This window comes from Triturus cristatus, chromosome 3_1 (assembly GCF_964204655.1).
Source record: "Triturus cristatus chromosome 3_1, aTriCri1.1, whole genome shotgun sequence".
NCBI lineage: Eukaryota > Metazoa > Chordata > Amphibia > Caudata > Salamandridae > Triturus > Triturus cristatus.
In genome coordinates, this window is record NC_140583.1 from 309,185,037 (window position 1) to 309,200,005 (window position 14,969).

General features: G+C 41.7%; 1 protein-coding gene and 1 long non-coding RNA gene across 3 annotated transcripts in view; both read right to left on the bottom strand.

Annotated features, from left to right (window-relative positions):
- The window catches only part of SNX1 (sorting nexin 1), a 732,138-nt gene that overhangs the window by 664,585 nt on the left and 52,584 nt on the right, over positions 1–14,969 (bottom strand). The gene's annotated exons all lie outside the window — the stretch shown is intronic.
- Positions 8,476–14,969, bottom strand: part of LOC146860157 (uncharacterized) — a 57,298-nt gene continuing 50,804 nt past the window's right edge. Inside the window, exons 2-3 of the long non-coding RNA XR_014978798.1 lie at positions 9,509–9,627; positions 8,476–8,492 (exon numbers count right to left, since the gene is read on the bottom strand). This is a non-coding gene — a long non-coding RNA (uncharacterized LOC146860157). The remainder of the gene's footprint in view (positions 8,493–9,508; positions 9,628–14,969) is intronic.

Here is a 14,969-nt window from a genome sequence, read left to right on the forward strand (position 1 = left end):
TGTAAAGTGGGGAAGAATGTGCTGCTGCCCATCTGCTATATATCTCTCTCAACTCCCACTCCCAAGTCAAACAGGTCTTTCAGCTCGGGTTCACTTAAGGTAAGATTTATTCCACCACCTTGGATCATCATGTGTTCTTACTCAAGTGCAGAGCTAAAAAACCTGGCAGACGCGTTTCGGCTGATGCCTTCCTCAATGCCAGCTTCGTGTAAAAGAGTTCGTCATCACAGGGTTTTGAAATAATCACTCGTTAACTCCCATTGGAGGATGCTGTGCGGTCATAGAGAGAGTACTGCAGGTTCAAGTTACTACTCAATCTGTTATCTACAAATACTGTCCCCTCTGACTCGCATGATTTCATTGTTCCTAAAAACTCAATCATAATGCGCCTCATGTGCAGCCACATATGGATGAGGACAGTCCAAATAAGCACGCTTAGTTAAATAACTCCTTCTCGTGCATGTGATAATGTCCTGACTCCCGTCAGACTGCATTCTCACCGCTGCGGCAGGTTCAATGGTGGTTTAACTTACACTGACAACGACCCGTTTAGCACTAAATCTGCTGCTCTCTCCCCTTTGCAACATTGTGTGTGTATATATTTATATATATATATATTTTCTCATTGGAAAAAAACACAGGTTTCGGGGATGTTCTAGTTCAACTGATGTTTCACTCGTACAAAACCAGACATTCAGCCGTTATAGTTAGCCAAGCTAACTATGAGGAAAGATAGAGGGTAGTGCCTTCTTGATTGATCAATGTCGATGAATAATAAACGTCAAGAGATTTCTCGGATAAGTATCACTTATTTGGTTTTATTTGTATTTCTGTAGATAAAGTGCAGATATAAATTTTGGAAAGAAAAGCCGACACGTGTTTCGCCCTAGTGGCCAATTGGCCGTGGGCTTTTTCAAGGCAGGGCTTCGTTATCGTCAGTATCTTTCTTAGGAGATCAGTGACTTAGTCTCTGCGGTCCCGGAGAAAAGCTAAGCTAACTATAACTCGCTTCCCTGCAATGCACTACTGATGACGTCACATATTACATTACTCATGACATGGTCAGTGACAGCACTAATGACATCTCAAATGAGATCATCGATGACATCATCCATGTGACAGGGTTTCTAAAAAGCTTAAGAATGTTATATGTATATATACGCCAAGGTATATTGAAGAATGAGTGGGTGTACGAGGGTCTGAATGTATGATTTGGTGGGTGCCTGACTGACTGTATAAGTGAGTGATTAAACGTGTCTTAGTGAATGCATGGGTGAATGACTAATCTGTGTGAATGTCTGTATCAGTCTGTCAGTTGGAATGTAAGTGGCTGCTTGGGTTAGTGAGTAGCTACATGAGTGTCTATATGGGTTAATGATTGGGTGTCTGAGTACTTGTATGGGTGCCTATGTGTCTTTGAGGGTGGGTGGGAGGAGGGTGTGCGAATCCCTGCATGGATGTGTGAGTTGGTGATTCACTGGGTGCATAGGTTCAGGAGTTCATCTGCGAGGGGCTGTGTGGGTGAGTGTGCGTATGGTTGTGTTGGTGAGTGGCTGTCTCAGTGGTATGTGTAACTACATATGTGAAAGGCAGTATATGTGAATGTTGGAGTATATAAATGACAATGCGAGACTGAGTGATTGTGAGAGTGGCTGTATGGATGAATGTGCGCTTGTGTCAGTGATTGTAGAAGAGAGTAAGTATGTGTTAGTGTCTGTATGAATAAGTGAGGCGGTGTGTGTGTGAATAACTGTATAGGTGAGTAAATGGCAGTGCGATTGATTCTTTGGGTGACTGACTAGGTGTGTGAGTAACTATGGGTGAGTGGCAGTGTGCGAGTGTCTGTATGGGTGTATGAGTGAATATATCAGTGGCTGTATTGAGGGGTGACTGCATGTATGAGTAACTGCATGGGTGAGTGAGTGGATGTGTGTAGACCTATGAATCAGTGAGTGGGTATTTCCTAACTGGCATTGGTGTGTCTATGGTTTCGAGAATGGTAGTCTGTATTTTAGAGTGGGTGTATGAAAGGTAATATTAGGGTGTGATGAGGTACATCAGATATTAGGTACATTATGTCATCAGTGATTTCACTGACCAGCTCATGAGTGATGTAATATGTGACATCATCAGCAGTGCATTGCGGAAGCGCAAATTATAGTTAGCCCAGTTAACTATAATGCCTAAATTTCTCTGGTTTTGTATGAGTGAAATGTCAGCCTAACTAGAACGTCCCTGAAACCTGTGGTGTTTTCAGTGGGTTTCCATGTTTTTTTAAATGCTAATTCCTAACTAGAACGTCCCTGAAACCTGTGTTTTTTTTCAGTTAATGTTTAAGGTTTTTTTAAATGCTAAATTTCCAACTATGCCTACATAGGTTGGACATGTACAGAAAGAGGGAGATAGCCACAGAAAGAGGAAGAAAGGTGCAGAAAGAAGCAAGAAAAATGCAGAAAGTAGTAAGAGGAGCAGAAAGACGCCTACTTTGACTGTACATTTCCACAGACTCATACAAAGTAGCCTCATCACTAATCCTTCTCCCAAGAGGTCTTAAACCTCACTTTTCTCTTGAAGGTTCACTATTCATTGACTGCTCAGAATGTTAGGCCTTTCACGGTTATAAGTCTGCCCAAGTTTGTGAAGGTATGCATGCATGTCTCTGCTTTTACCTAGTAACATGTTACAAAAAATAAATATTCAAATACTTGAGCACCTATATTTCAAACAGCATACTCTGTAAATTTGTGTACAAAAAGGTGCAAGTATTTTTTTCTGCTCATAATACAGGGCACATTGGTATTCAATAGTATATTTGAGGGGCTCTATAACACCTATATACATAAGAAATGTCTGTCTGTGCAACTAAATGACGGAGCAGAACTCAAGGCTTGACCACCTATAGGAGAAGATATCCGCTTTTTAAGCTACCATCTTCAGGTGCATAACAAATGTAAGAATACATGTACAAGTAGACATCTACCTCAGTCACGAGAGCACGCAGACCTTTAAACTTGACAGCTTGCATTTCCCATTTGAATACAAAAAGAGGCGAGAGAAGTACAGAAAGAAGCAAGTGAAGTGCAGAAACAAACCAGAGAGGTGCATAAAGAATAAGAAATGTACAGAAAGAGGCACGGGAGGTGCATAAAGAGTAAGAAATGTGCATAAACGAGAGGTGCAGAAAGAGTAGGAAATGTGCAGAAAGAGGCAAGAGAGGTACATAAACAGCAAGAAATGTGCAGAAAGAGGCAAGAGAGGTGCAGAAAGAGTAAGACATGTGCAGAAAGAGTAAGACATGTGCAGAAAGAGTAAGACATGTGCAGAAAGAGTAAGACATGTGCATAAAGAGGCAAGAGAGGAGCAGAAAGAGGCACTAGGGATGCAAAAAGAGACAAGAGAAGTGCTGAAAGAAGCAACAGGTGTGGAAAAAAGTAAGAGAAGTGCAGAAAACACTAACAGAGGTGCAGGAGGTGGAAAGCGGGGTGCAGCAAGAGGCAAGCGGGGTGTAGAAAGAAGCAAGCGGAGTGCAGGAGGAAGCAAGCGAAGAAAGAAGCAACAGAGGTCCAGAATGAGGCAAGAGAAGTGCAGAAAGAGGCAAGAGAAGTGCAGAAGAAAGAAGCAAGAGAGGTGCAGAAGAAAGAAGCAAGAGAGGTGCAGAAAGCGGAAGAGATTTGCAGGAAGAGGCAAGAGAGGCGCAGGAAGAAGCAAGAGAGGTTTGCGCACCTTTAGTACCAATTTAACACCCACATTTAGCAATAAGTAACAAGTGACCATTCCAGGTTTGCAAAAAGCCTCCCACCACGCTGTTACATGTCGCTGCATTTTTTGTAACCGTTGAGCCATTGGAGCTTGAAGCAAGATTTCTTTTTTGTTCAAATCTGCAGAAAATGTATAATTATACTAAAATTGGTGCAGCCGAACAGTCTCATAATTCCAGTAGCTCTGCTCATACCACTGACCAGGTCCAGAAGTGCTCCTCAGTGGTTCTTTCTTTTTTTTGTCTCATTGAGTTTATAGTTTAGCTTCTATGGAAACTAGGAAGACTAAACCAGAGGTTACCACTCCACAACACAGACTACCATACCACATTATTACACTACGTAAAACATAATCCCACTGTACATAATTCCTAAACACTAAATACCACATACTTTCTATCAACATAATTTCACTGCACAACATACCACATAATTCCACTACACACAACATACATCCACTCCACTCCCCCAAAAATTAGTAAAAAACTTTTACAACGCCAATAGCTCTAACTCTCAGTTCAACCGAGTCGCAAGATGGCTGCCAACACTTCCTGGTTGAAACTGTTGGAAGCCAAGTAGAGTCAGACTCGAGACCAGGAGGGTTCGCGGATCCACCGCGGTCACCAGATATTAATATTTCTAAATATATTAAATTCCCAGGAACTACTGAATGGATTTACACCATTTAACAAAAAGAATGCAAGAACTACCTTTCTGCCAAATTTGGTGTCATTCCGTTCAGCAGTTCAAGCTGATTTGGGACACCTTTTTTCCCCCCCCCCACGGCCCCCGCTTGATGAATCACCCTGAAACTTTCAACACAGCAGCTAAACTGAGCGAGCCATTAGTTTTGAAACTTTTGCGAGGATTAGTCAAACGGCGCCAAAGATATTGGCAAATCAAAAACCATTTTTCCTATGGAAACTAGGTCTTAACTATAACTACCTACTGGCAACCGCCAGTAGGATATATATTTACACACACAAAGGTTACAAGGATGTTATAGTTAGGATAACATTTCACTCGTACAAAACCAGAGAAAATCAGCAGTTATAGTTAGCTGAGCCACCTATAACTTGCGCCCCCACAATGCACTTCTTATGACCTCACATATTACATCACTCATGACATGGTCAGTGAAATCACTGATGATAGCACCGATGACATCATCCAGTGACTGCAAGTGTTTCATTTAAGTTTATGAGCATTAAATATATGTACCAAGGTGTATTAGTCAATCAGTTGGTGTAGGAATGCCTGTATGGATGATTCTGTGCGTGCGTGTGACTGTATGTGTGAGTAACTAGGTTGTGTGAATGTCTGTATCACTGTCAGTTTGTGTCTAAGTGGCTGTATGGGCTGGTGAGTGGGTACGTGAGTAGCTGTATGGGTCATTGGTTGTCTGTTTACCTGTATGGGTCAATGAGTGTCTGGGTGGGTGAGTGCCTGCAGGGATGGATGTCTGTGGCTGTATATGTTAGTGAGTGCGTCTGTAAGAGGCTGTATGGGTGACAGCCTGTGTATGGCGGTGTCGGTGAGTGAACAGATGGGTCAGTGAGTAACTGCATAGGTGAAAAGGCAGTATATGTGAGTGCTGGAGGGACTATATGCAAGTGAGTGATTATGAGAGTGGCTGTATGGCTGAGTGTGCACTTGTGTAGGGGCTGTATGTGTTAGGAGCTGTATGAATAAGTGAGTGGGTGTATGTAGAAATGTATAGGGGAGTAAGTGGCTGTGTGATTGACTATGGGTGAATGAGTGGATGTGTGTGTAGACCAATGAACCAGTGAGTGGGTGTTTAAGTACTGGTATGGGTGTATCCATGGTTTTAGAATGGTAGTGTGGAAGTTGAAATGGGTGTATGAAAGGTTATATTGGGGGTGAGTGGGTGCATCAGTGATTCTGTGGATGATGTCATCAGTGATGCCATTGACCAGGTCATGAGTGATGTAATATGGGAGATCATAAGCAGTGCATTGCGGGGAACCGAGTTATAGTTAGTTCAGCTAAATTTCTCTGGTTTTGAAATGTTAGCCTAACTAGGATGACTCTGCAACCTTTGTTTTTTTCCTATGAATTTCAAAGTGTTTTATAAATGCTAATTCCCAACTATAACGTCCCTGTAACCTTTGGGGTTTTTTCAGTGAATTTCTAGCTTTTTTTTTTAAATTCCATTTCATAACTTTAATGTCCCTGTATTTTTGTTCTATAATTAGATATTGAACATTACATCTGCCTGGTACACCACTTTTATTGTTGTATTTGTCATCTATTTATTTAAAAAATAAATTAATGAGGTTATTTCAAGATAGTTTTGATTTTAACGATGTCGGGATTGCCAAGGACACACTGCGAATACTGAATGTTTTTGACAAAGTTTAATACACATTTAAGACATATTTTGCATAAAGTTTCATTGTAGCGGTTTAGTAAGATACTAATTTAACTTTAACCTTTGTATTCAATTGTCGAAAAAACTACATCAAAAATGCATTTTCCTTCACTGCAACACCAGAGGTCGCAATGACGTCCGTTGTCACAAATAGAAAGGACAAAGTGTTAAACAGATATATGGACATATTTTACACAAACTTTGAGTCTTGCTGTTTAGTAACATTTTTGGTTTAACTATATCATTTTTAAAAAAAACTGTTTCAAAAAATAACTTTCAACATCGGAACTTACAAACAGAACATAACTACCAAATACCCATCAAACTACCCACTCTCACACAAACTAAGTTTTAAAATTGTGCTGGCTTAACTTTTTTTTGGCTATTTCTACAACAAACAAAAAAAAATGGCATCAGTAGAGCCAAAGGAAGACATACAACATACTGACAATGTGTTACACCGGGAGGACTCATTTGCACACGAACAGTATTCTGACGAGGAACCAGCAATGAAGAAACAAAGCATATCTTGGGATTTTTTCACTATTCAATCTGGTGAATCGAAGACCACAACTAAATTGTTGAGGTGCAGCATATGTGAGAAGGCATTATCTCAGGGCACAGCAAAAAAAATTAATGTGGTTCAACAAGCATGTTGTACCACCAGAAAACAAGCCAGAAAAAACAGCTTAAAATTACACAGAGAAAGAAAAACTAAAGGGATCATCAGTCTCCAAACTCCAGCCCCTGCTCCTGACGACATAGTTCCAGCTTAAGTGGAGAGACGATGCAGTCCGTATCACCAGAACTGATTCATTTTGCTGGCTTCTGCATGAACCATAACACCATCATAACAGCCGAGGAGCAGTCTATGGATATAATTTGTAATCCTTTTTTATTGGAGCAGTTCAAGCACTGTGTAAAAATGTAGACAAAGAAAAATGTATTAGGATTTCATGTCAAACATCACGAAAACAAAACAAGATACAATGGTGAATTGGAGAAGAAACTTCTTAAATGTAACTTAAGACTGCTGGTATTAGAGCACCTCGGTTTATTTTTTATCTGTGGAAACAGAACCTAGTCCTGTAATGTTTTCTAGAAATTCCTTTCCTCCAGTTAAAAAAAAAAAGAGTCCTTTATTTCTAACAACTTGCTCTAGACAATAACCCAACTAGGCCAAATAATGTCTCAGAAATTCATAATTCACATACATGTCAACACAATACCACATTTTGTTATGCTAAATTGTCCTTAGAACTTCGGTTCTAGAAATAGCAGAAATAAGTTTGGTAACTTTTTTACGTAGTCTTGATTTGAATGACATTTCTATATCATTGTACTGTGTCCATCCTCTTTGACATCTTAAATATATTGTGTAGCTTATAGAGGTTACATCAACTCCTTCATGAAATATATTTAGTATAGTTGTGAAACTTCTTTTTGAAATGGAAATTTGTCCAGCTACAAAGTTTGTAATTCCGTACCATCCACTCTGCATCGTTGTAGCAGGACTATGACATATTTACCATACATTTGTAGTAACGCCATACACCTAAATTCTAATCTGTAGTTTGGACAGATCATATCTTGACTGGCGTTTTTGGTTACATTTTCAAAGGCCACAGCTTTACAATCTGATAATGTCCGGTAAAGGAATCATTCCAAATTAATTTTAGTGCCAGAGGGGAATTCGCAATGTTCACAGTTATGGTTCCATTTATCACTTAAAACCAAATAATTCATTCATATCCCCTTCCTCCAATAGTCGTAGCATTACCATTAAAAAGTCTTGAGCACCCTGCTGAACATTTTGATAAAACACTAGAAATCCAGTATACTACTCTACCTTTTAGACCTTTCTGCATCGCTGTCAGTGTTAACTTGCCTGTCTTTGGCTCCCTACGGACTATAGCCTAAAATGGAAGTATACTTTGGGAAAAATTCACTCAAACATTTAAACCTTGAAGTTGATCTGGAATGGCAACAAGTACTAACTTAGTATGCACAGCTCTATCAGGCATTTTATTATCAACTAATTTATTGTAACAATACTTGCATATAACTTGCTGTGTGGACAAGACAAAGAATTCCTTTACAAATAAGTACACAGCAAACATGTCTGGGCTATCAATATTTTCTTTTTCACGTTTTAAATACAAGTCAACAGTCCATGTTTGAATCTTGTAGAGAGTATGTCGACAACATATACAAACATAGTCTGGTTTTTCAGAGCACACAGTATTACATTTTGTAATCTCTTCTTCAAAAGCTATCAACTATAATACCTGCGTCCTGTTCTGCAACTCCTTCTGTTGACTCATTTTCCGTAGAGTCCTATTCTGGACAAAAGAAAAGAAACAGCATATCATCACAAACCTCTGACAGAGACATACAAAAGTGCTCTATTCATTTCTCCTAAACATGAAGCAGGTATTTTCACATTGTACAATCTCATAACTAAAGTTTGCATTGTTGATAGGTGTACAGATTACATCCTGAAATGATGAAAGGTGCTTTGGCACACTTTCTTTAATAAACACGGTAGCGAGTCTCCCTCCAAATATGTATGCTTTCTAACCTTGCAAGGATCCCTTCCTTATAAAGTACTTATTTTGTACTTTAAACTTCAGCGTGGAAAGCTATGTAGAACATTTCTTAGTATATCAATGGATTGCTGTTGAATACTACAGACACTACTACAATTCCATTTGTATACGGGGCCTGACTACTGATTCCCTGTACCTCTTGTGCAAAAATTAGTTTCACAATTTTAGATACCATCACCTCTTTCACTATAGAAGTAGCATTTTTCATTTCATAACATCATCCTCTTTTATCAAAAGCATGACTTAATGTGTAATTCCGGATATAGCTTTCTTTATTAAAGAAAGGCACCATAGTAGAAGTATATGTATCCATTCTCCACTAAAAACTATACAAAAGTTACTTCTTTGGACTAATCGTTTCTTCTGATTTGGTCTCCTCATGTACAACCTTCTATCAAGAGTCTTCATTCTATTTATAATCAAAATAAAAAGCTTCCTCTTCAAAGCAAAGGCCTTATCAACGATTCCCTCAACTTGTTGTTTCTATTTCAGTGCCTCTCTCCTCCTATAGTTCATATTTCTCTGCAGATTTACAACCACTCTAGTACGAGACATCCTGGCTCTGATTTCCTTAAACTGTTTCAGTCTCCTGGTTAAGGTGTGTCCATCTTTGTTACATTGTTTCCTGTTCTTGTAATATAGCTATTGTCCACTCTTATTCTTTCTTATAGTTTGCTTTTTATTTTCATGATTTTGTAACATTTGCATATGTCCACATATATTTTTAACAAACGACTTTGTCCTCTTACCAGTAGCTCATTTTTCTTCCACCACTTTTTATGCATCTCCCCCTTTTGTGTCTCAGCTCTCCACAGATACTGTAGTTGCTTCTGTTGCTTTTTCCTCCGAACTTTTGCAGGTATTCTGTCTGTAGTTATTTAGATATTGTTTTGGACAAAACAAGTATATTTCAATTTTTACTCTAGCCATCGTACCAACAACTTTACTACCGACACATAATACAAAACAGTTTTTATGTTATGTTGCAGTTTTAAATCAACAGATGAAGCTAGCTATATAACTACATGCAGTTACTTTAATAAACCAAACCCAAATCAAAACACAAAACATTATTTACCTTTTAACATTATAGCACCATCTCTTACAACACAGCTGCACCATATTTCAGTTCTGGTCTTTCACCATGTATAAGTGAGTTTAGCCCTTCAGTAGTAAATTTTAAAATGAACATCAACCAAATGTAGAAGTACATACAGTGTCTCAACACTGTAAATCCAAAAACACAATATAAGAGCTAAATCTGTACATGTCTACCACTGTGTCATTGGTGTATTTAGTATCTCAGTACTTTTCTACTTCAACATATTAGATTACACAATTTTGGGGAACGATGCATATAAATATCTGCACATTAATCTCTATCACATATATCTCACTAATTCTTCAGATTACATGCAAAGATTGTGTGACATCTTGCATATATAATTCACCAGATGGTTCTAAAAGACTATATACTCCTCACTAAAACTTGTAAATGCATGTGTTTGAATAGATGAATACTCCCTAGATTATTGAATGAGTGCATAGATAGTGTCTAGTGATTCCCTGAGGATACAGGTAGTGCCTGGATGATTCATAAGTATGTGATGACTCCCTGGGTCAATCCATGTCTGCATAGTTACTGCCTGCATGCTTGCAAGAGTATATCACTTCTATCCGGGTGTTTGGATGAGTGAATGAGTAGTGCCTGAATGATTAGGTAAGTGCATGACTAATGCCTCAATAATTCAATACATGATTAGATAGTGATTGGATGATTAAATGGGTACAACTCTGGTTCCTGGATGATTGCAGGAGTGCCTGCATAGTATACAGGTGGTTATAGAGTGCATGGCTTGTGCATACATGATTGTTTAAGTGCAGATTGGAGGAGTAGTGTTTCAGTGACTGGATGAGTACATGGCTGCTGCCCATGTGTTTTTGGTTGAGTGAACAGGTAGTGCCTGGGTATTTAGATAAGTACAGGGGTAGTGCTTGGATAATTGAATTAGTGCATCAGTAGTGCCCGGCTGATTAGAGAAGTGCATGACTAGTGTCGGAGTGATTGGATGAAAGCAAGTGTACTGCTAGGGTGATTGTATTAGTACAAGAGCATTCCCTCAGTAATTGAATGAGTGCATAGGTACTGGATGGGTGACCGGTTCACTGCAATGGTACTCCCTGTGTAATTAGAGGAGTGCATGGGTTGTGCCCATGTGTATGAATGGCTGCATAGGTACAGCCTTGGTGATTGTATAAGTGAACGGTTAGTGTCTGGGGAATTGGATGAATGCATGGGTAGTTCAATGACTACATAATAAGTGTCTCCATGATTGGGAGAGTGCATGTGTACTGCCTGGGTGATTGAATAAGTGTCGATAGTGCGTGAGTGATACGATGACTCCCTGAGTAGTGGCTGGGTGACTGGAGGAGTTCCTGAGAAGTGCCTGGCTGACTGTGAAAATCGAATATGCTACTTACCAGTATGCATCTGTTCTTAGCATGTAGGGCTGCTGACATTCATATCTGTGCATAGATCGCCGCCTAGTGTTGGGTCCGGATGATTGCACATTGTTGTCCTGGAAGAGTCTTCGAAGTATCACGAGATAGGTGGCTCCTCCCCTGGACTAGTGTGTGCATGGGCATCCCCTCCATCCTCAGATTGTTTTTCGCCATTGTGGCATAGATGGAGTGTAATACAGTGAATGATGACCATGCTAACTAGTAATTACTAAATGCTACAGCTGCTACAGGCGCCGGGGAGGAGGGTGGGCGATATGAATGTCAGCAGCCCTACATGCCAAGAACAGATGCATACTGGTAAGTAGCATATTCGGTTCGAGGCATGTGGGCTGCTGAACTCATATCTGTGCATAGATTATATAGCAGTCCCTCCATTAGCGGCGGCTACCCGTGCCAGCTGCAGCAGTCTGAAAGAGTTTTGAGAACAGCCTATCCTACAGCTGCTTGCTGTCGTGAGTGTACATCTACACAGTAGTGTTTGGTAAAGGTATGTATAGTGGACCATGTGGCTGCTCTACATATCTCTCTAAAGGAATATTTCCCAGGAGAGCCATGGAGGCCCCCAACTTTCGTGTGGAGTGAGCTCTTGGAGGAATGGTTAGCGTGCGCTTAGCTTTTTCATAGCAAATTTGTATACACTTAACAATCCACCGAGCTATTCCTGCTTTGGAAATGGGGTTGCCTTTGTGATGCGGAGAAAAGGCAACAAATAGTTGTTTCGTCTGTCTAAAACCTTGTGTTCTATCAATATAGTACATGAGAGCTCGTTTGACATCAAGAGTGTGGAGCATTCTCTCTGCTACATTCTCAGGATTAGGATAAAACACTGGTAGTTCTATGGATTGGTTTATATGGAACTGTGAAACTACCTTGGGCATGAAAGTAGGGTTGGTGCGTAGTACGACCCCGTTTGCATGAACCTGTATAAATGGCTCTTGGATGGTTAGTGCCTGAAGTTCACTAACTCGTCTCAGAGAAGTAATGGCAACTAGGAAAGCTACTTTCCATGTTAGAAATTGAATCTCACAGGAGTGTAAAGGTTCAAAAGGTGGTCCCATGAGTCTGGTCAGGACCACATTCAGGTTCCAGACTGGCGACGGGGGGTGTCTGGGGGGAATCACACGTTTGAGGCCCTCCAGGAAAGCTTTGATGGCAGGCACTTTGAACAGTGAGAGGTGCTGCCTGTTCTGAAGGTAAGCTGCTAGTGCGGTTAAATGTATACGGATGGAATTGTATGCCAGATTGCATCTGTACAAGTGTAATAAATAACAGATAATGTTTTGAGTTGACGCATCCAGTGGATTTATGTCATTTTTACAATACATGACAAATCTCTTCCACTTGGCCGCATAGCAGGCTCTGGTAGTGGGTCTCCTTGCCTCCTTGATGATATTCATACAGTCTGGAGGCAAGTTTAGGTAGCCAAACTAAGATCTCAGGAGCCAGATCGCTAGGTTCAGCTGTTGCGGATCTGGGTGCTGAATTTCGCCATGGCTCTGCGTTAAAAGTGTAGGAGTGAGCCGTAGCCTTTGATGCGGTACCACAGAGAACTCCAGAAACGTGGTGTACCACGGCAGACGTGCCCACGTTGGAGCAACCAGAATGAGCGTCATCGAGTGTTGCTTGAGTTTGCGTGCCACCAGCGGTATCAATGGTGCTGGGGGAAAAGCGTACGCAAATCTGCCGGACCAGTTCATCCATATTGCATTGCCCTGCGACTGTGGATGTGGGAGCCTGGCGGCAAAGTTTCGGCATTTTGCGTTTTCCCTTGTGGCGAATAGGTCTATCTCTGGATGACCCCACCGTTGGAAGTACGGCCGGAGTACCGATGGGTGTATCTCCCACTCGTGCATTTGGTGGCTGTGTCTGCTGAGCAGGTCTGCCATCTGGTTGTCCTTGTCCGGGAGGTGTTCCGCGATGAGGAAGATGTTCCTCTGAATGGCCCACTTCCCCATGCTCTGAGCCAGATGAGACAACTGTGGCGAGTGTGTTCCTCCCTGCTTCTGTATGTAGTACATGGCAGTCATGTTGTCCGTTCGGATCAACACGACCTTGTTGCATAAGTGTACTTTGAATGCTTTCATTGCAAGGAAGATTGCCATTAGTTCCAAAAGGTTGATGTGCATCCTCCTCTGTTGCGTAGTCCATAGCCCTTGCACTGTGTAATGGAGTACATGAGCTCCCCATCCCTGGAGAGACGCGTCCGCCGTCAGTATGATTTGTGGAACAGGCTCCTGGAACGGTCGGCCCTTGCAAAGGTTTTGTGGATTCCACCAATGAAGAGAGTTGTATGCCCGACCGCTCACCAACACTAGGTCTTTCAACTGTCCGCGGGCCTGATTCCACTGACGTGCTAAGCACTCCTGAAGCGGGCGCATATGTAATCTCGCGTGCGGGACTAGGAATATGCAGGAGGCCATCATGCCTATCAACTGCATAAACACTCGTGCCTGTAGTGAGTGTTGAGGTTTGAACTTGTTTATGAGCAACTGCATGCTGTTGATCCTCACTGAATTGGGCTGTGCCGTGGCTGCCAGAGTGTTTATGGTCGCGCCTAGGTACTGCTGTACGTGGGAGGGTTGAAGGTGGGACTTTGGATAATTCAGTTAGAATCCCAGGCTGTGAAGAAGGTGAATAGTGCGGGACATGTGGTGGGCACACTGCTGGGCTGACTTTCCCTGGATAAGCCTGTCGTCCAGATACGGATAGACATGTATGTGATGTCTCCTTAAGTGTGCCGCTACTGTCGCTAGGCACTTGGTGAACACTCTGGGTGCCGTTGTTACTTCGAAAGGGAGGACCTTGAACTGGTAATGTTGATTTAGAACAGTGAACCGGAGATATTTTCTGTGTGATGGGTGTATGGGTATATGGAAATATGCATCCTTGAGATCTAGTGTTGCGAGAGAGTCTCCCTGACTGAGCAACAGCAGCACTTGTTGCAGAGTGAGCATGTGGAAATGCTCCGACAGAATATACTGGTTTAGAGGTCTTAAATCCAGTATGGGTCTGAGAGACCCATCCTTTTTGGGGATTAGGAAATACAGTGAGTATACCCCTGATCCGTGGTCTTTCGCAGGCACGAGTTCTATGGCTCCTTTTTGGAGCAGACTGAGAACTTCCTGTTGGAATAAGTGCAAGTGCTCTGCGGACATTTGATGGTGTCTTGGTGGTATGTTGGGTGGAGTGGACGTGAACTCCAGACAATAACCGTACTGGATAATATCTCTCACCCACCTGTCTGTAGTGATGGATTCCCAGACCGGCAGGAACTTTTGGAGTCTCCCCCCGACAGGTGTTACGTGGTCGGGGGGCAGTGACAAGGAGTCACTGTTAGTTGGTGGCAGAGGACCTGGAGCGGTTGTTTCCGCGGCCTCTGCCCTGGACGTTGTTTCCACGGTATCCACCTCTATTATTTTTATTATAGGTGGTCTGTGTACCTCCTTTAGTGTACTGCGACTGTTGGGAGTTCTGGTTCTTAGATGGTCTTCTGGTGCTAGAGCGACGAAAAGACCCACTCCTAAACTGCTGTGATTGCAGAGCCCCCATAGACTTTGCAGTCTCCGTATCTTTTTTGAGTTTTTCCAAGGTGGTGTCAACCTCGGGGCCAAAGAGGGAGTCAGGGTTGACAGGTTGATTGAGGATAGTGGTTTGTATTTCAGGTTTGAATCCTGAGATTCTCAACCA